This window comes from Perissodus microlepis, chromosome 2 (genome assembly GCF_051167445.1).
Source record: "Perissodus microlepis isolate ML-2025 ecotype Zambia chromosome 2, ASM5116744v1, whole genome shotgun sequence".
NCBI lineage: Eukaryota > Metazoa > Chordata > Actinopteri > Cichliformes > Cichlidae > Perissodus > Perissodus microlepis.
This window is the reverse complement of record NC_140462.1, coordinates 18419074-18442144: the sequence shown is the minus strand read 5'-3', so window position 1 is coordinate 18442144 and position 23071 is coordinate 18419074. Positions and strand designations below refer to the sequence as shown.

General features: G+C 37.5%; 1 protein-coding gene across 2 annotated transcripts in view; it reads left to right on the top strand.

Moving 5' to 3' along the window:
• The first annotated feature begins 5093 nt into the window (after positions 1 to 5093).
• enox2 (ecto-NOX disulfide-thiol exchanger 2) overlaps positions 5094 to 23071 on the top strand; it is a 191027-nt gene continuing 173049 nt past the window's right edge. Inside the window, exons 1-3 of one of the 2 annotated variants that reach the window (XM_084951687.1) lie at positions 5094 to 5257; positions 9854 to 9950; positions 22060 to 22154. The gene's annotated coding sequence lies outside the window, so the exon portion shown is untranslated. The remainder of the gene's footprint in view (positions 5258 to 9853; positions 9951 to 22059; positions 22155 to 23071) is intronic. The other variant, XM_084951705.1, reaches the window with a different exon arrangement.

Here is a 23071-nt window from a genome sequence, read left to right as displayed (position 1 = left end):
ACACACTATGCACTTCAAAAATACTTGGAATGCATAAGAGCAGGAAATCTAATGAGAAAAGCTGAAGAGACTAGCGGAAGGACGACAGACAGCAGCTTGGAAGGAGATTGGATGCCTGCAGGAGGGCTGATACTGAAAGTTCTCACATATACTGTTGATGAGAAAGACATGTTTTCTTTGGTCAACAGCAGCTTATATTGTGGAGGTAATCTCTTTTTTCATGTTTGTGCCGGGATGTTTTACCATCACAGAGCTGTAGCACGGCTGATGTGAAGCTTAGAATATTCACAGGATCCTGAATATTCCAGCATTTACGATAAACTCATTTTCCTCCCTCCACTTTCACCTCTGAAAGTGTTAAGGAGAATGTATTTCCATGTGTATCATGTTGAAATCGACAGCAGCAAAGCCAATTTGTGTACCGAGTCATTTTTTTCTGTCGTGTAAGGAAAAAAATATTGATTAATGATGAAAATTCAGTAGCTTAAGCTGCAAAAAGCATTATAACCTTTTAACAAAATCTGAAATCCACCAAGACCTGATGAATGAATGTGGTCAAATAAATACTAAACAAAAGGAGAAAAAACTCATGTAAGGCATCCTTGACTATATATATGTATATATATATATATGTATGTATATATATATATATATGTATGTGTATATATATATATATATATGTATGTATATATATATATATATACATACACACACTAATCATGGCAGCACAAGAACAAGCTCTGAGTACAAGATCCATAGAGGCTTTGGTCTATCACACCAGGCAAGACCCCAGGTGCAGGCTGTGTAAAGATGCTCCAGAGACAATCCAGCACATAACAGCAGGGTGCAAGATGCTAGCAGGCAGGGCATACATGGAACCAAGTGGCCGGCATAGTGTACAGGAACATCTGTGCCGAGTATAACCTGGAAGTCCCGAGGTCAAAATGGGAGATGCCCCCAAGGGTGGTGGAGAATGACAGAGCTAAGATCCTGTGGGACTTCCAGATACAGACGGACAAAATGGTGGTGGCTAACCAACCGGACATAGTGGTGGTAGACAAACAGAAGAAGACGGCCGTAGTGATCAATGTAGCGGTTCCGAATGACAGCAATATCAGGAAGAAGGAACACGAGAAGCTGGAGAAATACCAAGGGCTCAGAGAAGAGCTCGAGAGGATGTGGAGGGTGAAGGTGACGGTGGTCCCCGTGGTAATCGGAGCACTAGGTGCGGTGACTCCCAAGCTAGGCGAGTGGCTCCAGCAGATCCCGGGAACAACATCGGAGATCTCTGTCCAGAAGAGCGCAGTCCTAGGAACAGCTAAGATACTGCGCAGGACCCTCAAGCTCCCAGGCCTCTGGTAGAGGACCCGAGCTTGAAGGATAAACCGCCTGCAGGGGCGAGATGGGTGTTTTTTTTATATATATATATATATATATATATAACAAAATCTGAAGAAACTCTTGGGACAATTCCCCAAATGTCTACGAATAAGACAACAAACTTACAATAGTGACTGCACAAAGTACAGTGAAAACAAACTAAGCTATATGTGTAATGCACAGGAAGTACAGCCTTATGTTGTGCAGCTGACGCTGTGCTGTAGTGTCTAATTGAACCAACCTACTGGGAACCAGGTAACAGCCCCTCTCTCCAGCTGGGAGTGACATGTTAACAGGGAGTATTCCTCATTTGGGAATATTAATGGATCATTAAACATTAATAGGTCCCTCAGATCAGTATTTGCACTTTGCTGTACTCCCCCCTTTAACTGGCGCATATGTGACATAGAGAGCTATGATAAGTATTCATGCCACATCACACTGGAGCAACAGACATCAGATGGAGAGCAAATAGTGATTACCAGGTAGTGCAATCTCATGCAAAGAAACCAAGCAAGATAAATTCATACTAAGTTGTCAAAACATGTCAAATTTCACCATGAGCCTAAGGGGAAAGGGTGGGTGCAAAAAAGCATTAGCAATGGAGTAATTGGCATTAAATTGTCCAAAACACGTAATGATGTGGGAGTGAAATGCATGCTGGCACATATAATAATCCCCTTGTAATGAGAATTCACTAGATATCATTGGCTTTGTTCATGCCCCAGCATCTCTGAAAGAGCTTAGCCACTAGAATAGTAACAATAAGCTGTGGAGTAGGAGATGGCATGAAATACAGCTCAGAGCAAAGTGAAATTGCACACAAAATGAAATTATTTGCTTAATCAAAAGAAAGGTGGTATTACAGACTTTAAAGTGACTCGTCCATTTCTCTGCTTTCTGAAGATAAAATCGAGACATTTAGCAGATAATTCTGTCATCTTTCAATGAGGGTGCACTTTAAGTGGTGTGCAAGTGACAAGAATCAGGTTTGAGCTTTTTTGTTGTTAAAGATTAGGATGAAGACAAAGTAAGCCTTGCAAATCCCAGGCTCAGATACCACAAGGACAAAATGATGAATGATGACAGCAAATAAACCTGTGACAAACCAGAATGCTTAGAGTCCAGCTTGTCATTCACAGTAGCTTAGAGAGGAAAGTTTTGATTTGGTGGAGAAAATAGTGATGTGACTTACTTAAAAGGGCCAATACATCTATGTAGAAATACTCTATTTAACATCAAAGTGTTCAGTTTGAGACGCATACTGCTGTCATATGAAAAAAAAAATGTTTTCATGACCTCTTGCAGTCCTGTGAAAAACAATGTACACCTGTATTGGGTCCAGTTTAATCCAGTGGCACAGCCAAAGGGTTTAGTTTCTCTAAAGGGTCATAAGATGATATAACTGATTACAATAAAGTTCTGCTAAACACCATTTGTATTCTGTGTGTGGACTAATGAGTTATTTATTTATTTACAGTGTTACCTCTTTGCACAATAGAAATTTTAAAGGTGAAATCACATGGAAGAAATCATGAAAACATAAAGACATCCTAAACATCACAAGGAGTCCCCGACAACCCTTAGAAACTGTGAAGCACGGGTATAACTCAAATTACTAAAGTTTGTTTATTGTATTAAAAATGCTTGATTATAAAAGTAGAATAGAAAAAAATAAAATGCAGTTACTCAACTAATGTACCACATAACTCAGTAAATGTGCTTGCTTTTGACCACTTCACTTCCAGTTTTTGTTTTTGCAAAAACAGACTTTTATGTATGCTTCAGGATTTTTTGAATAAGTAAATGTGGCAGAGGTGGCTACACATATTCATTCTAATTCCAGAGAATAACTGGCCTCTGCAAGGATAACTCATTCAACTTTAAATTTCATCAAACCCATCTGCATAATGGTTGGGTATTAATTTGAATTGGAATTTAAAGTGGATCTATTAAGTAGCCACAAATGAATAACAGCAGCTTAAGGAGATGATAACGACTTCTGATAAATGCACCAGATGGACAGATCTGTCTTTAAAATAAAAAGGAAAAGATAAAAAAGATTTGTGGACCCAACTTTAGGAGCTTAGAATTATACATATTTTTGCCTAATTAAAAGAAAATCCATCCAAGACATAAAACGAAGACAAAAATTCAGTCCATCAATCCTTTTCTGGAGGTTCTGGGAACACTGCCTGAATAATAAATATATAATAAATATAGACTTTGATAGCTTGAAGCTCTATATAACAAAGAAAAAGCTGTATGGGATTCTTGAAATTCTGCCTTGAAATAATTTATAGCACGCATGTCAATGCATCCTGGATCACAGCACAATATGCAATAGGCATAACCTATTGATAAGAATCCAGCTATTTGCATATTCTTATCCCCTATTACTGAACAAATACAAAAAACATAACTAAAGCACAAATAGAATTGTCATCTAATAACAAACAAGATTATAATCCACTTGATGAGTACTTTTACATAATTCATTTGCATATTTAACAATTAAGTCAAGAACAAAAAAGTCTGCAACGACAAACGATTGTCCTATTGTTGTCAAAATGTTGCTTTAAAGCATTTTCTAATCTGCCAGGTGTAATTCTGTTAGACAACAATTAATGCTTTTATAAATGTATATTCAAAGCCATATGATTGCATTCTAATTCCGTTTATGTGAACTCCTCTTCGCGTGGTTAAACTCCCAAGCAAATATAATTAGAAAATGCAGGCCATGTTAGTGAAAATCTAAGGCCCATTCTACAGCTTCAGTACATTTTCTGTCGGCGTCGTCGTCTCCCCCCCCATAAATCTGAAAAGTAATCTGTGCACAAAATACTAAGATAAATTGCACTTATCATAGGACAAGATGGAACAAGATGGAAACCTAGTTGCTGAAAACGTGGTTACAAAATATCATTTCAAATAAATACATTTTTTAAAAAAGAAAAAAAAGTGCAGTTTTTCTCTTGTTCCAAATTCTTGAGTAAATGCATTTCAAATTAAAATACGTTATGAATCTACGTTTTGGTTGGTTTTGTTATTATGTATGTATGTATATGGAGTAAGCAATAATTACAAACACATGTTGAGAACATATGGAATATTATTAATCTTATTATATTATTATATATTACACATTTATGTCATAGCCTTGTGCAGCCCTATAATGTTATTGGTATTATTTTAAAATTTTCATATGAATATTGTATCTGAGTAAACATCTGACAATAAATACTGAAATTAAAAATACGTATGACTACTGAAAGTTGATATAAGTAGATTTCCAAAGTTGTTTAAATTAATATAACTATTTAGAATGAGAGTGATTATCATTAACTTAATGGTCAGGAACTTATTAAGCTCAATTCTGATTTTTAAAGGATTAAAAAAAGTATTTATTGATTGATTTGTTTGTTTGTTTGTTTGTTTGTTTGTTTGTTTGTTTGTTTGTTTTAAACCTAAATTGTCCTTCAGTTGCAGGACAATCTAGGCTAAATACGTCTTTACTTTTAAAAACAGTTTTGAAGGAAAGCTTAACTCGCCAAAAGAACATTATATAACAATGCAGGTACCTTTTAACAGTTTAAAGTCTTTGGTGTGCTCTTATTTTGACGGGACACTCTCCCCTGACGCTCAGCTGCAAAACGAAACCTTCCAAAACACTAAACGTCAACGAAAAGCACGTGTCGACCTCCCGCTTGCCGTACTTGGCTCCGCCATTGTTTGACAGGTCTCGTTGCTAACCAGAGGCTTTCCTGGTTACCAACTCAACAACACCAAAAGAAAGAAACTTACAAGCCTTCCATGGCTTTATAGAAAGCTTTTCGACAACACAGAAAGCATGGAAGAGGACAAACGCCTTAGACAGGTACTTTATACTTTCTCCCTCATTTTCTCTTTCACTCCACCGGTGCTAACTTCCGACATCAGTAGTTCGTGTTAGCTTCTGTTTTGGAAGTTCACAGCGAAGCACATAATGTGTTTTGAAACGCACAGAGCACTTTATTATCTGAAGCCACGCTTTTGTTTCAAACTGGTAGAGTAAACTCGTTAAGTTGGCTGACTTTGCCACTTATGAACTGGGTTGACTTGGTATTTATTCGAGCTGTGTGGAAGCGTAATGTTTTAAAGCGTCTTTGGAGCATCAGCACGGGAAGTCCAACCGCTAAGTCTGTTTCACGGTGAAATACGAGTCAGTCATACAGCTGCTGAGTTCTGAACGCAAAGCGTGTGCCGTAAAAATGTTCCTCTCCTCGCCAAATAAACGCTAGAAGCGGAGCGAATAATAGTCTTGTAATAGTCAAAACCATTTACTGTGATTTGCAGCGGTGCTCAGGAAGTTATTTTGGGTGCAGAGAACAGTTTATTGCAGCAGCCAGTGCTGCAATAAACTGGTTTTCCACCTCATCTTTTGTCTCCGTAAATTAAAGCAAAACTGTCCCACAATAAAATACTGGGCATACTTCATTACGATAGTAAGTACTTAGATTGAAGTGTTTTTGTGTTAAATGCCACCATTGCTAAAGCAACTTTAATTTTGGAAAAACATGGGAAGTTTGATTGGCATGTTGCTTGAGTAAGGTTTCATTAAGATTTGTCTGATCCTTGTTTGGCCCTAAAATGAACCAACGTTGCTTGGTTCTTTATTCGTTTCAATTACGTGTTATTTCTATAGCACCAGTTCTGAACAGTCACTCAAGGTGCTTTATATTGTAGGGTAAATATGTGTAAGAAACCCTAATCAGACGCCCCCCTATGAGCACACACTTGGTGACAGTGAGAAGGGAAAAAAAATGAAGAACAGTTAAAGTTGGGTCCTTTTAACAGGAAGAAACCTTCAGCAGAACCAGACAGAGGGTGAGGCAGCCATTTTGCTTTGGGTGTTTTGGGGTTGAGGAGAAAGATGAGAGAGCAGAGAAAGACAGGACAAAAAACAAAGAGAGGGCCAGAGGTTAGTAATTAGCAATGATTAAATGCAGCAGTGATGTATAAACACATAGAAAGTGAAATGTGAAACAAAAAAGAAGACTAAAGAAATGTTCAATACATTATGGGAGGCACTCCAGCACTCTAATGCAGCATAACTCAGGGAGGGTTCAGGGTCAACTGATCCAGCCCTGGCTATAAGATTTATCATAAAGGAAAGTGTTTGTCTCCTGAATTCAAACTGGGTTTTACATGAGAGGGGCCGGGTGGCTGACTGCTCTGTTTCTCGTTCTACCTTTAAAAACTATGAACCAAAAGTAAGCCTGCAGTCTGAAAGTGAAGTGCTCTCTTAGAATAATAAGGTACTGTGAAGTCTTTGAGGTATGGTAGGGCCTGATTAATCAAGATTTTGAATGTGAGGAGAAAGATTTTAAATTCAGTTCTGGATTTAACAGAGAGCCAATGAAGAGAAGCTAATATGGGAAATATATGGTCTCTCTTTTCAGTCCTAGTTAGTATTCTCTCTGCAATACATTGAATACATTCATTGCAAGCAGGTGGTAAAAGAGTGTAGCCATAACTGTACCAATGAAACTGTACAGAAAGAAGAATTACAGATGTGTTATTGCCATGGTTATCCATAATCAGTAATTGTGATGCAGCCAAATTTCTATAAAAGGCTATATTCTGACCATAACTAGTCCTTATGGTCTCTTTAAATTTTGTATTATTTCCTTATATTCCTTTGCTGTTGCTCTGTGCTGTAAAGCCTTGGGATAATAACAGTTTAACTTGGCAACTGATCTATAAGGGAACTTATAGAAAATGGGTGGAAAGCAAACAGCTGCTCTTTGTTAGTAGAAATTAAGGAAACTAGTATGGGCACTATGCAGCAAAACAGCTTTATGTCTGCTGTGTGATTGAAATGGAAAATCAGAATCAACGTTGTGGTATTTATCTTAAGTGGCCAGGTATTGCTCGTAAGTGTTGAGGTTATCTCTAAAAATATGGAGGATCATTACCTGAGAAGGCTCTACAAATACAGGTATTGCTCGTAAGTGTTGAGGTTATCTCTAAAAATATGGAGGATCATTACCTGAGAAGGCTCTACAAATACATTAATTTCCAGAGGTTCATGTTGAGGTGCATTTCTTTAGAGAGATTTGAAGGATTACTGAGTCATTAATGGTAACCTAATGCCAGTGATATAAGGGGTGTCATACAGGTCTGAACATCCAAGTCCAATAATGAGCTAAAGTATGGCTTCACAGGTATAATCCTAAATCTCGACTCCCTATTTTGCTAAGAGAGGCACCGCTGATAGAAAAGGTTAATCCTCCCTTTGATTAAAAGTGGAGGATGCCATTTGTTCTGGCCCCGTTGTCAGAAATACAACCAGAATCTGGGCAAGAGATGTGACGTTTGAGGTGCTTTAAGCATTTAAGAAAACCAGTTAATTTAGGTAAAAGCAAGGTGACATGGGATTTAGACCTACTGCAGAGGTTTAATTCTGTTTTTGAACGTTATGCACTTCCTGTTATACTGTGTGGACTTTTCAAATGAAAATGGGTGATTCCTTAAACCAAGTGACTAGTTAGTAACTAACTAGGTAATTCTTTCATGAAAAGGAAAATTAGTAATCAAGAGTGATAGCACACGTTTAAACAAAAACACAATCTGATGTGCTGAAAATGCTGCAGGGTTATAACTACTGTTTATTTTTAGCTTATTATTTCAGGTGTTTTTTTTAGTTATCTATTTGAAGTATTAAATACTGGAAAACAGTGAAAAATGACCTTTGTGATTTTGTGTTTTCTACAAACAAGTTTTACTGGATTTTTTGTCACAATATTGCCAAAGGTATTTGTTTGTCTGCCTTCAGACGCACGTGAGCTTGACATCCCATTCTTAATCCATAGGATTTAATATGATGTCGATCCACCCTTTGCAAGTATGACAGCTTCAGTTCATCTGGAAAGGCTTTCCACAAGGTTTAGGAGTGTTTTTATGGAAATTTGGTGGTTGCAAGGGTGTGTAGCTGACTGGTTATTCCCAAGTCTGGTGTGACTGAGGAATAACCAAAAAACTAGGTTCAGTATGACTGAATAATCAATAAATAAAGTCATTAGGTATTTAAATGTTTAGGCCTTGCTCCTGATAATCCACTTTTGTTTTATCATCTTATAAATATTGATCAGTTTTTGAGGATACTGTAGCTCAAACTGCTTGCAACCTCTGTTTACACCATGAGCTTTAATTCTGTGACATTTTTGGATTTAGTAAATTACAGGGAGAGACACATTTCCTTATTTAAGCTCTTCTTGTAGTGTGTTTACCATGTGAAGGATTAGGTTCAGGAGTTTACCCATCTCCTTCTACTTGGGCCAGATTTATATAAGCACTGTTGTGGACTGCAGGACCAAGATGTAATAAGGGTGTCAATATTCGTCATGTCAGCAAGTTGTGCTTCATTAATCTGTCTGATTGATCCAGCATCCATGTGGTTCAGTGACCTTGGTTTGCACAAATAAGAACTGCACCCTCGCTGGTGTTACCTGATCTACCGCTCTGCTGATAGGCTTCTGCGTGAGTTATTGAAAGAACAGGACAGAGACTTATGTGGACACCAAGTCCACGAGAGTGATGGGAACTCTCCAAGCTGAGGAGGAGGCCTTTTGTTACATTTCATGATATCATATGACTGTAGCAGCAGGATGGACCTAATAGACTTGTTCGAACTAATGAAGGTTGAAGAACTGAGAAAATACTTGGGGACTGTGGAGAAATTTGACCTTAGATGAGGTCAAGGGGGTTGGTCGTAGGAGACATCTCTTAGAGGTTAAATAGGTATAAATGCAGCTGCTATGAGATGGATGGTGTCATGCTGTGTAAGCAAAAATGCTAATCAAGGGCCAGGAGCTAATCCCTTCCTAACTCATTCCTTGGAGATACACAGTTGATTTGGTGGATCGATATAAGTGCTGTGACTCAATGAATGGAATTAAGTGTTAGCCAGACTGGACTCATACAGCATGCTAAATTATTTTTGCTTTAAAAATATTTTAGATGTTCCAGGTGGGCTTCTCTTAGTAGAGAAGTCACAACATACACATACTTTGTTACTGTACTTAAGTAGAATTTTCAGGTATCTGTACTTGAACATTTATTTTTCTGAAAACATTTTACTTTTGCTCTCTACATTTTTGAACCAATATCTGTACTTTCGACTTCTTACATTTTCAAAACAGGCTCATTACTTTAGGCTAAACAGTATCATTTATACCGTTTATATTCAGGTGTTAAAGTTGGCTGGAGCGAGTGCAGGTGTCCATATGCTTTGTTCGCAGCACTTCAGAATCTATCTACCGCTACAGAACAGGAGGAAGCATTAAGGGGGCATTATTTATTTATTTATTTTAGTGTGAGGTAATTTCAAATTCAACATTTCTATCAGCTCAACAAACATCAACAAATGTGTTTATGTGCAGATTGTCACACAGTGTGTTTCTAGCTAAAGTCGAGCTGCTCTATTTCCCAGGGAGGGAAAAGAATGAGAGTTAACTTCACTCAGAGATGGAGCATGGTGTAGGAAGACAGACAGGACAAAAGAGGAAGAAGAGGGGTTATATTTAAAGGTAAGGATCGCTCAGTGATGCTTGATAAACTGCAAATTTAAAGATCACATGCAATGTCATCATTTTAATCACATATTTGATCTGTATATCATGTGTTTTGATAAATTATGTATTTTCATTTTGTGAAACTTCCTGCAAAACAAATAAATAAATACAAACTAGTTTTATTCACATGCTGCATGAAAATACTGGGCAGTTACGTGCAGGATAATCAGGTTAGTTTGTGGTGAATTCACAGTAAACCACTGTGTTGGACTGGTGCGCAGGGTACTGTGCTGTGGTACCCATGGTCAGATTTGGGTTACATCAAGTGTAGCAGAGATGAGTTTGCATTTAAGCTCATGATTTAGATTCATTCACTGAATTCCAATTTTATGCTGTCTATTATGAAGATAGTATAAACAGTGTGGTGTCGCTGCACTGTGCCATACTTTCCCATTGATATATGTGATGCAGCATTAGAAAAGCCAGCGAAAGATGCAGGCTCAGAATCCCAGCTACACACAAAAACAGCTGAGCCCACTGGATTTTCCAGTATTTCCGATTTCTGTTATCTTAACCGCACTGTCAACAAAAAAGCTGTCTAAAAAATGGAGTTTATTAAACATTTATTGTTGTAATCTCTATTATTAGTAGGCAGCAAAATATATTTTACCTTCACAATCTGTAATGAAATTATCTAAATAATTTCTAAAACAAATAAAACCACTACACTTAAGCTTAAATAATTATTTTGGTAAACATAACCTATAAGTAGGAAAATTTGTTGAAAATGAACAAGTTAACTTTTTTGAAATATGACTTCTTTGCCGTTGTTTGCAGGAGGGTGTCAAAATCTTCCCTGTGGTTCAAAAAATGATGTCAGGATTGAGTTTTACATTGTAGTATTGTGACAAACTTAGTACACAATTTGCAATGACTGATTGCTGGATACTGGCTAAAACAGGATGTAAGTTAGTTTTAAATTATACATAATTGTGATTGCAAAAATGTTATTTTTTTGTTTCCCCTCTGCTCTCTGCTTCACCATTTTTTGTTTATGTGCAAGTGAAACAGACACAAAAGTTTGGGGAAGGGTTGTGGAGAGGCAGGTGAAGTTTTGGTCTTAACCTAAACTGAAACATCAGTGTTTTTAAAACGTAGGGCAAGATTTGCTAATAATAACATTACATCTACAACTCCCTTACACTTATCTAACAAATCCTGCCACTCACTGCTTTAGCTCGTATTATAAGGTCTCAGATACAGACAGTATTTCAAGATGTATGTATTTAGTGACTGTATATTCTAGGAGCATTTCATTTGACTGTGTTTTTGCGAGGTCTTTTTCTTTATATATACAAATGAAGTAAAAAGCTAACAGTCATCTTTTTTTACTGAATGTGCTTTTGTCTGCACTACATTTCAGATCTGTCAGCTCAGTTAAAGTTGGATGTTTGGATGTTAGGTAAGGTGACCCTGGCTGCTTGGAACAGAGGCAAGCTTGAATAAAAATGCTGTAACCTTACTTTTGAAGTCAGGAGTCTGTTCTGCATGCAAATGTAGGTTAGTTTTCCAGTTGCGGATTAAGCTTTGCCAGTTCATAATATGATCTTGTACTTTCAAAAGAGATTAAAAATGGTGCTTTGTGTTGTGTTTTGTGCTCTGTTTAGGTAGGCCACACAGAAGCACAGAAACCAGGTCTTTTTTCAGGAGCCGCTTTTGGATTTAGAGCTACCTCTTTTTAAAAAGAGTCATAACTTTGCATCCATTCATTCAATTTAGGGAAATATCTAATAATAAAATTCAGTAGTATTCAATGTGTTGATATCTATATTCTTGCCAGGCACTATTTCATTTATATTGTTCTAGACAGTGCACATTTGTGTTTGTGCTGATAAAGGTTAAACAGTGGGGTTATTTAACTGGCACACAAGTTAAAACCATGTCTACATGACATCCAGTGTCTAACATTAGATATCTTATATAAAAAATAAAATAAAAACATATCTTGTATAATATCTGTGAAGACAGGAGTGTTTGTCTAAAACTGCTGTAGCAGAGAGATTTAGGCAGGATTTCTGACAGCCTCTCTACTTTGCTTGGATAAAATATTGATGTTTATTTCCTCTTTTTTTTTTTTTTGACACCGCAGCCTATAGCAAGAAGGTTAAGAAAATAACCCTTGTTTTACATGTCCCATCTTTTCGAACACATGGAAAAAAACATGTCTGCAATTTCCGTCCACAGCACTAATTCATTTTATTAAAATACGTTACCATAACAGCGCACCCACTTTCCACCATATGGTCAATATTTTCATTACTTGAAATTACTGTGAGTGGTGGGCAGTCCCTCTGTTTTCAGAGCCCACGTATGAGCTGTGTGTCATGTCCTTGATTATCAGTGTGCGGCGTTGTCGCTGAAAGCTTGTTTAGGAATATTAATGAGGTATACAGGTTTAGATGGCCTCAGGCGATTTGATTAAATGTAAAACTGTAGAAAAAAAAATGTCTGAGTGCTTTGTAGCCAACTGTCAGTCACAAACTAACCAGACAGTACAAGTGCACCACAGCTCTGCTGTTGTAAAACATGAAAATGAGCTTCAGTATTTTGTTCAAGCTGAGAAAAGAGGCTGTCAGAAATTCTGTCCAAACATCTCTGCAATTCCAGACTAACACAAACACCTTTTTTTTTTTTTTTTTGCATAGAAACAACCACTGTGGCACCCAGCAAAAAGGTTTTAACCTTACTCATAGGGAAACAACCATGTTAATTCATTTAAACATTATTTAATAGCATCTTTGGTCATCTGTTTAAAAAAAAAAAACTAACAGTGACTCTAACTGTATGCAGACTAGATATCCAATGAAGCAAAATGCTGTGTACTGCTTTTAACCATGAATATCTTTGATTCACTTGTTTTTACACATCCAGTAAATTAATTCACTGTTTAAGAGTTTATTTGCATATCCATGCAATACTTATATATAATACTTATGTAATACTTTTGCTTACCTCATGAGCTAACATTTTTGCTATTGTGCATCTGACTAACATCAGCAGATCTTCCCGTTATATCCTTAGAGGTGTCATAAATGCTGCTTACGTTACTTAAATGATGCTTACTAGTGTTGCATGCCTTCATTTGGTATTAGTTATTTATTAGAATTTAAGACTGTGCCCTCACTGTTTTATAGCCTCCCATGTGCCCCAGCACTATTTTGATTCCATCTGCAAAATCTGTCTGACTAGTCTTTTCTGCCCAAAGCCATAATACTAAACTTAGCTCACCATGTTGAGAATATTTTCCATGTTTTGAAGCAAATTGTTTTTGTCCCACTTGGGGTGAGAAAAGGTGACATTTCTCATTATGAGATCTTTAATTTAGCCTCAAGGGAATTTGGCAGCTGGATAAGAAGAGGCAGGCGATGACGAGGCGTCATCTCAGCGAATCAATAAACCTGTGTGCGTTTTGGGTCTGTGCATAAAGTACTAGTCTGTTGTGAAATACCTAAAGTGAGTAAATAGTGAAAACTGGTAATAGAAGAGCACGATAATAAATTAAACTACTGTTTAATTTAACTATGTACATATCTTGCATAGTATAGGTAGTGTATGTCTTTCTCTTGTCAAGCTTGAATGAGATTTACAGATGAGGACAAAATTAATTGCCTCCAAATAAAATTTGAAGTTTTTATCAAAATGTTCTCAACGTTAACTCTGCTGGAAAGGCTTAAGGTTTAAGAGTGTGTTTATGGGAAATAAACGGTCCTTCCTCACAGTATCGTCTTGTGAGGTCAGACGCATTGGACAAGAAAGCCTGGCTCTCAGTCCTCGCTCCTATTCATCCCAGAGGTATTCGGTCGGGTCAAGAATCTGTGCAGGCCAGTCAGGTTCTTCCTCATCACACTCAGTTAGCCATTCTTTATGGATCTTGCTTTGTCCACTGGTGTGCAGTTATGTTGGAACAGGAAGGCGCCATCCCCAAAATGTTCCCACAAAGTTGGGAGCATGAAATTGTCCAAAATGGCTTGGTATGCTGAACCATTACAAGTTCCTTTTACTCAAACGAAGGATCAGAAGCCAACTTCTGAAAAACAGCCCCACACCAAATCCTCCCCTCTTCCAAAGTTTACACTACTTGTCAGACAACTAATCTTCTCCTGGCAACTGCCAAAAACGGACAGAGAAGCATTATTCATCAATCAAGAGAACATGTCTCGACTGTGTTGGAGTCCATTAGCAGTGTGCTTTACCAGCACCATCTGACTTTGTATTGCGCTTGGTGATGCAAGGCTTGAATGTAGCTGCTTGGTTATGGAAACCCATTCCATGAAGCTCCATGTTTTGTTTTTTTTGTAGAAGCAGTTTGCATAGCTACTTTCTTTATTTTATAAACCTGTGGCCATGGAAGTAATTGAAATCTGGATGAATTGAATGGGTGAGTGAATACTTTTGGCAGTGGATGTTTGGAGAAAGCAGGCAGAGGCAAACAACTGATTGTCCCCATAGTGAAACACGGTGGTAGGAGTATTATGCTGAGGGGATGAAGGGAAAAAAACACGACGAAAGAAGAATATGTGAAGATTTTTCAAGAAGTAAACAGCCAGTGTTGGTCAAGTTACTTGAAAAAAGTAATCAGTAACTAATTACTCATTACTTCCCCCAAAAAGTAATCCCGTTACTTTACTGATTACTTATTTTCAGAAGTAATTAGTTACTTAGTTACTTTTTAAAAAAACGATTTACAACCTGAATAGGTGATAAGGCGATAGATCTTTCAGCCCAATTCTACTTTTTCTACATAATCCATCATACAAAATGTAATCAAATGGCAAAGTCTCTTTTTAAAACTTGTTTTATTAGTTTTAATCTTTTAACTTTATGCATCAAGCAAAAATTTAATTATATGCAACATTCACTGACTAGAAGAAATTTGTTTAATATTTAAACCTATTTTCTGCACATTCCAGCACATAAAATAAAATATTTTTTTGTGTTTACACTCAGTCTTTCAAATAGATGCAAGTAAAACACAGCAGAAAAAAAATAAAGTCAAAGACTAGCGGTCCTGTTGCTCTATTTTCACCTGTAAAGCAGGAGTGAGGTAGGCGGAGGTTTACCCTGGTGCAGGTGTGCCGCAGCGGTCAGTGGAAGAATCCGTGAGTTTCTCTGTGAATTTCCCATTCCGTGGTAGCGCACTCGGTGCTTGCTTGGAAGTTTAGGGAGGTTTTTTCGCTATAAAAAGAAGTTTTCTTCCCACGCGCAACGGACACTAATGTTTTTGTCACTTTTTATGGAATCAAACTCAAAGTAAGGTCAGTACTTCCACGCTTTAAACGCTGCACGCTCATACTCTGTCCCGCACTCGATATATTATGATGATGATGATATATTGATCTGCACACAGCTGTTGTCACGAACGTCGCACTCGCTTACGTCACTGTCATGAGACGTTCTCGCAAAAAACTTACGGTTTTAGTAACGCAGTAACGCAGCGTTCCTACGGGAAAGTAACAGTAATCTAATTACCGTTTTTGCAATAGTAATCCCTTACTTTACTCGTTACTTGAAAAAGTAATCGGATTACAATAACGCGTTACAAGTAACACGTTACTGCCCATCTCTGTAAACAGCAAAACTGGATGTGAGTCGTCACTTTGTCTTCCAGCATGACAACGACCCAAAACATACGACACCCTGATGTGAATCTTGTTTAAAATTTGTGGGGTTAACTCAAGACCAAAGTCTATACCAGAAGACTTTTAAATCTATAGGAGGTTGAGAGATTTGGGCTGGGATTGATCAGGAGATGTGTGCAAGAATTGTTGAAAACTACAACAAATGACTGCGGGCTGTTATCCAGCAAAAAGGATACACAATTGACTGTTAGAATCATGGGGGTTTTTTTGTTTGTTTTTTGTGAAATAATTGTTTTTTCTGTATGCAAAGTAAAATAATGTCAAGCATCAGAAATAAAGTTAAGACATTTAGAAAAGAGGTGCTAAAAAATTTATTGCTCTGTTTAACGGAACTTGGGAAATACTTATTTGTGTTTTCTTATGTAACAGAACTGCAGAGTTCACATTTAAATATTTATGTACTTTAGCCATGTGCATTTTTAATATGTAGCACATGCTAGTTATCTAAAATAAAGACTCTTTTTGTCTTCTAAACTGAAATGAAATGGAGTTGCTGACAAATCCTTGAAACCCTATATTTTAATGCAGAGAGCAAAGTTTGTTTGTTTTTTTAATTTTAACTTATGTGCAAAGAACACTTTGTGTAATGTTAAAAACCAGATGGGCTAAGGCAAACTGCAAAATGGTCCTGTGGTCATAATTAACATATTATCTTATATATAATATGTCTGTCTTTCTGTCTGTCTGTATGTATATATGTAAACCGAACCGTGAATTTTATGTATCGTTGCACCCCTGATATATACATATATGTATATCGACTTATCTACAAGGTGCCAGACGCTGTGACAGCACGGAAGCATTTGACACCCAAGTAATGAATAAACAATTAAAATGAGAAAACATCAGATACACAAGAAGATCATTAGCAGTTGTGAAAGCATTGTGAGGATGGGACAGGTTAAAAAACCTTTACAAAACATTTGAATTGAGGTGGATGAACTACTACGTCACTGACGTTCTGTTTCTGATTTTAAGTTTGTGTGCACTGCAGGGATATGATGAGGGCAAAGATGAAGACATTTAGTTGGCATAGTAACTTTAATTATAGTCACCTCCCTTGTAGCAATCTTGTGTTGCTGTCTGCTCTACTTCATTCAAATTGCTGTTAAAAATAAATCTGTTTCTTAACTTCAAACATCACCTACTTTTTCACTGCTAAAATAAACTAGCTTAAATGACAGTATGGGAGCATATGCTGTAAGCTTCCCAGGAGGATTTGAAAATAGAGCAGTGACCTTAGCCATACTCCATCTGCCACCTGGGATATGCTGTAGGTCTACACAGGTATGTAGCATAGGAGATAAATGCAAATTTAGCAATGGGAATACAATGCAGGCACAGGTTAAATGTATGCTTTGGTATTACTTTCACTGCATTGCTTATGGCTTGATAACTGGTTCCACTGAGTTCACAGACCTGCTGTACACAGCCAATACCTCTTTCCTCCGGCACACTGCATTGCTGTTGAAATTGGTCTAACCATCTCAGGACAATGCACTTTATCACTCCCCGTGGTTAGTCATTTAGGCTATATGGATTCCGGCTTTAGGCTAAATCTTCTCATCACATCTCAATGGATACTGATCTTATGTGAAGTCTCCAAAAGGTGTGAAGTAAATTAATTTCATACCCGAGTAAGTCTGGAAGCTGCAATGACATTGACAAGTAGAGAGGTGCTGGATGTACTTCACAGTTAATCCAGCACAGGAAATAGTCATGTGTTTATTATATCTCCATATAGTTTATATATTTTCAGATATCAGACGTGCATTACTTTTGTAATTTATGAGCTGAACACTTTTTGTTTTGCACCGATTACCTGATCATGTATGACCTCAGAGTGGGCCATCCTTCTGGGCAGACCAATTACTTGCACAAATGCCATGTTTTTCATAAAGATGAAAGCCACACTTTTAATCAGCCACTGCTGATGATAGGCAATAATCTTACTGATTGCACTAAATTTTCAGTTGTAGTGATGAGCTGTGAGGACTTTGATTATAGCAAAAAAGTGGTCACAACATCATTGCATACTTTATCTGGGCTGCCGTGCAGTATGAATGACGTCTACATATTTCACGCTATGAAAACTAGATTTCCAAGCCCTTGCCTTGCCTGTGTTCTTGGTTTTGTCTTAATGTTTTCAGTTTTATCTGAGCTTTTTTGTGGGATTTATGGAGTGCAACATATTAAATAAACCTATTTATTTACCTCTGCTACCATCCTGTAATAAAATATATGTAGGAGGCTGACAGCCAGACATATTCAACACACACTAGAGCTTCAAATCATTGTACAACTGCAATGCAATCTTACCCTGCTAGATTTTGTAAAGACAGGCTTGGCCCTGTCACTGCAACTTTTTGATGAGTGATGGCATCTGATTAGTCGCCAAGACATCTGAAATGACTCCAGCTCTAAAGCCAGGAAACAATTCTGACAAAGCGCTGTCTGAAGCAGCCAGACATCTGGATTAAGGTGCAAAAGGATTTGACTAGCTTTTTTTTCAGTCGGAGCAAGTGCTAGAATCTGATATATAAACTTTCTAATGTTAGCGTTTTAACTTTTTCTTGGGAGATAGTTTGTGGTCATGTTTTCATTTTCTTTATCCATCTTATAAATATATGAAAATATATTTAAAACTTAAAAGGAATTTTCTGAGTCAGACTTGTATATATATTTCATCTAAAAATATATAAATAGAGGTTAGCAGGGAGGAGCTGATGAGTCCATATCCATATTTTAAAACGGTAATTAAACTTAATGAGGAAGTGACTTTATCTGCTTCACAAATATGTAAATGCATAGAGAGACACAGAATCTCTTTTTCGGCACTGACTGGGTGCTTGTATTTGTTTTGTATTTTGGAAGATGTGTCAAGTGTTCCTTTAACTAGCTAACAGTTAATTCAAAGAATATAGCATAGATTCTTTAATACTAGATCGTCATCCCTCGGAGGTTATGACCTTATAAGCCTGTTGTAAGCTATATTTGCAACTTGTAGTGTGGTTTATGTAGAGGTGGGGGCCTGGCATAGCAGTCTTACAAAGTGGTTTAATGTTACGGTGTCCGTAAAGGAGATTATATCACTTGAAGAAGAACATAATATGTCTTGTAAAAAGGTGTTAAAGGAAAGTACAGCGTGATGGGAAGCCTTTCTTGAGCTGAATTTGAGAAATGCATTAAGTAAGTGAATTAAAAGGTAGCTTTCATCTGCTGAGAGTAAGTGTAATACTGTGTATGTTTGTGTATGTTGTGGGATCAGTGGTGGTTTTCTCTTCTCTCACCTGATTAAGATGAATATGTCATGAGAAATAACTTTTCATTTCTTCTTCCTGTTACCTATGGCTTACATTCTGTCTGAGCCTTAAAGGCCGACTTCTGTAAGAACTACCACGTGTGATGCTGGCCTTGGTTTACCTGGGAGTCGACTGACAGCTGTTGGAATGAGAATGAGGAGTGGCGCAGACAATTAAAGGGTTGGATTCAGCCTGGCCTGACCTTCTGATCAATGCACTCCTATTTAGAACTGGCAGGCTAGAGGCTGGGTCTCTTTTCAGACTAATAAAGATGGCACAGAGAGCAGCTCCTAGGGTAGCCTGCCAATACTTTTAACACCCCCATTGATTCTCATTACTGTTAATGGTTTCTTTGCTAGTGTGAGTCGGATGTTGAGAGGGTGTGGGTGGACTTGGGTGTAGTTGAAGATTTGGTAAGGGCCAGAGTCATCATATTATAGCAGTACTGAGAAAGTGTGTTGGCTCCTTGTAATACAATGAGTTAAGTCATGATTAGCTCCTAAGCTTCGCTGGAAGTACAGGCGATTCATGGTCAAAAAAAACATTTTTACGATTATATTCACCTTTATTCAACACGTGTGAGCTGCTGTCCAAATCTTTGCCTTCTGCTGTCACATTCATGGTCATGGTGGCACTGTTTTCCTGTTGCAGTGTAAATGCTAACAGGGTCATAGATTTACTCTTAAACCAGCCTACTGATGTAATTGGTCAAAACAAAATCCAAATGCGGTTTCTCTCAGCAGAACAGACACACCAGCATCCACACATTTGTTGTGTTTACGTACAAAACAGCCAAAAGACACCCTAGTTTGATTCAGTCTACTGTAGGAGCTGCTTAGCATTTGTGGTTATACATCAACTCAGTAGTTTAGTCTGGAGATGTCATGACTGTAATGAGACTGCAAGTTGGGGACATGAAAAAGACATGTCAAAATAGTATGTGGTGCTTTTATTTTCCTACTTTCAAACTACTGGAAATACCTATATATTTCAGTGACCTGCAGAGCTGCTGTATACATTGTAGTAATTATTTGCCTATATTTTTAAACAACCTTGATTTGATCAGATTCTTATTTATCTTAAGAAATCTACAGTGCAGTGAAAAGTATTTCCCCCCTCCTTATTTCCCTTTTTTAACTTGGGTATTGCTTTTACCCAACTGGGCAAAAACTTGAGAACTAGGCAACATAGGAGTTTAAAATCGATACCATAGATGAGACGGCTACTAAAAATCTCGGACAAGTTTAAATCTCAGTGACTTTGACTTAGAGGTCAAGTTCAGAGGTCGAGTTTTCTGAAAACCTTGTGAATGCAACAATTCAAGACGGAAGTCACCTATGACTTTCACATTCATACCACAGGCGCATCTACTGAAAGTTTTTGTATTGCTAAAAATCTTGAATGAGTTCTGAATCTTGGTGACCTTGAACTGAGAGTGGAGTTCAGAGGTCAAATTTTCTGAAAACCTCGGAAATGCGATAACTCATGAAGGAAGTCACCAAGGATTTTCAAATTTATATCATGGGTGCAGTTACTAGGTGACTGAAGGGTAGCACTGGCAGCCCCCAGTATTTTTATATGAGGATATTTTTGTTAATGGATAAATTACCCAAATCTGTCTGGCCCTATGTCAAAAAGTACTTGTTTCCCTTTGTAAAATCACAAATTAACTGTAATTAATCACACGTGTTTGACGCTGGGTTCAATTTCATTAGCCACACCCAGGTTTGATTACTACCATACCTGTTGAATCAAAAAAATCAGTTATATAGAACCTGTCTAACAAAGTGGAATAGGCTAAAAATATAAAATACTATGGCTAATGCCATGATCTATAGAACCTCAAGAGAAACAAAGTCAGTGACATCTATAACACCCAGAACCCTGAAGCTGAAGTACCCTTGACCAAAAAGAACTCAAAAGTTTGTTTCACATTTGCCAATACACATCTTGATGAGCTCCAAGACTTTTGAGAAAATGTTTTGTTGGCTGACGAGCCAAAAAGTTGAACTTTTTGGAAAGTTTACATTGTGTTATATTTGGTGTGAAACTAACACAACATTTCTTAAAAAGAATGTCTTACCAAGAGTCAACATAGTGGTGGTATTGGGACTACTGGTGCTGCTTCATGACCTACAACAACTTGCCATAATTGATGGATCCATGATTTCTGCTCTCTAACACAAAATTCTGAAGTCGAATGTTTGGCCATCAATTTGTGCCCTGATTCTCAAGTTTGTTTGGATTATGCAGCAGGACAGTGATCAGAAACACACCAGGAAGTTCACCTCTTAGTCAGGAGGCTATGGTTCAGGAGAACCATCCCTGGCTACTCTACTGCTTGTGGTATCCTTGGGCGCTGTTTGATGATCTGAAGCATATAAGTGTGACAAATATGCAGAAAATAAATCAGGAAAGGACAAATACTTTTTCACAGTACTATATTCTTTGTGAGGTGTTTTTTTCTCACTCCAAAGTTCAGGGATTGCAGCAACATTGTCTGCTAATCATTTAGTGTTTAGTGCTCCACTGGAGGCCTTGACACTGACAATAGCACTATGGAAAAACAATAAAAGGGGTTTTGTAAGTGCAGGTATTTTGCCACAGGGTGCAGGTAAAAAATATGAAATACAAATAAACAAGCCCAGGGTGAAGGCTTAAAATGCGAAGACAGTGGTTTATGTCCTCGTACTCCTTTGAGGTCTGAATGTACACCTCTGGAAAGTTAATCAAAGAAATAGCTTTCTCTTCTTTGTTGGTGCTCACCAGGTAGACAGCAAATTAGTACAGTGCTTCAAGGTCCATGCTTCAACTTATTCTACGTGATATGTGTTTGCGCACATTTGACACTGCATTCTGGAAAAGTAGATGACTTCACATTGCTGTGTTTTGGCCTAGTGGCTCACTGAAATGAGCTTGGGCTTTTATGCAGCATCATTACAGTGAAAGGTGCCTTAGGCTGCAGGTTAGACTCTAAAAGTAAAATGCTCTAAATCAGAATGGACTGTGTGGTTTCTGTTTTAGTTTCCTAGCTCTAAAACTGATTTAGAGCCATGTAGTAAGATGATAATACAAGTATTTTAGCAGTGTAAGCCTAATACTGTTTTTTTCTATCGTTTGCAGACTACAAGATGAATCCAAACTGCTCCAGCATTCTAATGGCCAGGGTAAAGTAGCCTGGTGCTTGAGAGAAGCTGTTCAATGGCTGCAGCATGCAGGTATTTTCTCCATGGCATGCAGAGCTCATGCCAATCAAACTGACTAAGAAAGCAATTCACCACTGGTGTACTTATGTTATAAGCCCTGTCTGGTAATATGTGAAATATATTAACATGGATTTTTTCCCACTATAGCTGAGCACTTAGTTTTGTTTAGTCCACAGAGCCCGCAACCTCTGACTTCCACTTCAATACTTAGCCCTAGATGCAAAGTTTTTTTCTTCTTTTTTCTATTTCGACTTCTTAATTTATCATCTTCACTTTTGAAATGAACCAAATTATTAAAAGAACTGTTAATGTGAACTAGCCTTGAATTTTATCATTATGTTTCTCTTGTAGATGTTCCTGTAAATCAGTCAGTTTAAAATATTTAATTCAATACAATTTAACAGTTTAACATTTGGGGGGAAAAAGCTCTTGAATTCTTCCTCTCATCTTATTTTTCTCTAACTTCTCTAATTTCTAGTGTCTAGAAATAGTGTTAAACTTTATAACTAACACCTTAAACCAGTTGTGGATGGATTGGACAAACAGTTATGTCTCTATCTTAAATTCTCATAAAATCATCCTGTTTTTATTTCAGTTTGGTTAACTTTTTTGTGGTGTAGTTTCAACATCATGGCAACTGTAAACGGATGTTGGCCAAGCCTGCCTACACAAACACCTGTTGTGTACTTATGTATTGGCTTCCTTTATGTTTCATAGTAGATATGAAGCAGTAAATTAGTTTTTAGTAATTTAGTTGTAATGAGGTGTTGGCGGTTAAAAAGGTATTGGCGTTTTTTTGCTTGCAGGATGTATACTGTTCATTGCTTTCTCAGAGGCTCAGGTGCTGCTTGTCTCTCAGGCTATTACTACTGGAATCTGCCTTCAGATTCAGCAGCAGATAAGAGCAGTGGTATCTCCTCTAATTGCCT